The sequence below is a fragment of the Nannospalax galili genome, unplaced genomic scaffold (genome assembly GCF_000622305.1).
Source record: "Nannospalax galili isolate Female #2095 unplaced genomic scaffold, S.galili_v1.0 scaffold1526, whole genome shotgun sequence".
Lineage (NCBI taxonomy): Eukaryota > Metazoa > Chordata > Mammalia > Rodentia > Spalacidae > Nannospalax > Nannospalax galili.
This window is the reverse complement of record NW_008354768.1, coordinates 185,875-186,531: the sequence shown is the minus strand read 5'-3', so window position 1 is coordinate 186,531 and position 657 is coordinate 185,875.

Sequence of the window (657 nt, the reverse complement as noted above, 5' to 3'; positions counted from 1 at the left end):
TAATAATAATAATCTTTTTTAAAATAAATGAAATTCATTTTAACTTTTTGGGGGGAAAACAGAATGGGGTTTTATTTGTTTGTTTTTTGAGAATGAGTCTCACCACGTAACCCTAGCTGGCCTGGAACTCTATGTAGACCAGGTTGGCCTGAACTCATAGAAGTTCACCTCCCTCCACCTCCCTCTTGAGTGCTGGGATTAAAGATGTGACAGCAAACCAAGCCTGGCCCATAAATAAAATTCTTAAAAAAAAAAAAAAAAAAAAAATTTAGGGCCAGAGAGATGGCTCAGCAGTTAAAGGCACCCGAAGTTCAGTGAGTTCTAGGTCAGCCAGAGCTACAAAGACCCTGTCTCAAAAAAAAAGAAAAAGAAATTGATATTTAAAAAAACAAAAGTAGAAGTTGCACAACAACGGGTGCACTTAATATGCATGCAGGCAATACACACACATAAAAAATAAAAAACGGGGGCTGGAGAGATGGCTCAGCGGCTAAGAACACTGGTTGTTCTTGCAGAAGACCCGGGTTCGAATCCCAGCACCCACATGGCAGCTAACAACTGTCGGTAACTCCAGTCCCAGGGGATCCGACAGCCTTTTCTGTCCTCCTCAGGCATTGCACGACACGGGTGCACTTACTGATGTGCAGGCAATACACA